This window comes from Galeopterus variegatus, unplaced genomic scaffold (assembly GCF_000696425.1).
Source record: "Galeopterus variegatus unplaced genomic scaffold, G_variegatus-3.0.2 Scaffold233, whole genome shotgun sequence".
Lineage (NCBI taxonomy): Eukaryota > Metazoa > Chordata > Mammalia > Dermoptera > Cynocephalidae > Galeopterus > Galeopterus variegatus.
Genome location: NW_007726344.1, coordinates 242,499 through 243,411, shown reverse-complemented (window position 1 = coordinate 243,411; position 913 = coordinate 242,499).

Here is a 913-nt window from a genome sequence, read left to right as displayed (position 1 = left end):
ACCACCCTCACCCGCTGACCTGGCCGGCCCCTGCCCAGCCCCAGGACAGATGCTCAACAGGCACATGTCTGAAGGAGACAGGTGAAAACTCTTTCCACAGAGACGGGGGTTTAGAAGGTTCCTGCAACTTACAGTTGGTACTAAGCCTAGTGTTGTGAGAAGGACATTAGCAGAGACACCCTAGGTGGTCACAGGTGTCCTCTCCCACCCCAGGTGGGCACAGCTCAGACACAGCTTTCCACACATGCACATGCTACACAAGCACATGCCTACCGCACATGCAGCCACACTCATGCACACATGTACACAGGCATAGCATTATGATCAGCCTACAGGAGCCCCAGGAGGGAAAAACCACTGGGCCGGGAGAACTTTTGGCGTCAAGGACCCCGGCGAGGGGTCAGCCACAGGCTGGGCCCCACCCTGAGCGAAGCCCCAGGCCCACAAACCTCTGTGCAGGGGGACGTGGGGGTCTGTGGAAAAAGCAGTCCCTCTTGGTGCCACCACCTAAGGGACCAAGGTGCTCAGAATGTGGGGCAGGTAGTGTAGTGGACCGGATAATGTCCCCCCAAAACTTATTGAAGCTTGAATTGTGTTCCAAAGTTTTGTGTATTAGAAACTTGGCCCCCACTGTGACTGTGAAGAGGGTGGGAAATCCTATTATGGTAATTGAAAGGTGGGGCCTTGAAGAGGTGATTGGATTGTAGGACCGTGCAGTAGTGAATGGATTAAAAATGGTGGTCAGGGGCCGGCCCAGTGGCGCACTGCTGCAGTGCGCCGCTTGGGAGTGTGGCGGCGCTCCCGCCGAGGGTTCGGATCCCACATACAGACCGGTTCCCGCTCGCTGGCTGAGCGAGGTGCGGGTGCGACACCGAGGGTTGCGATCCCGTTGCCGGTCCCGGTCCGGACCGGG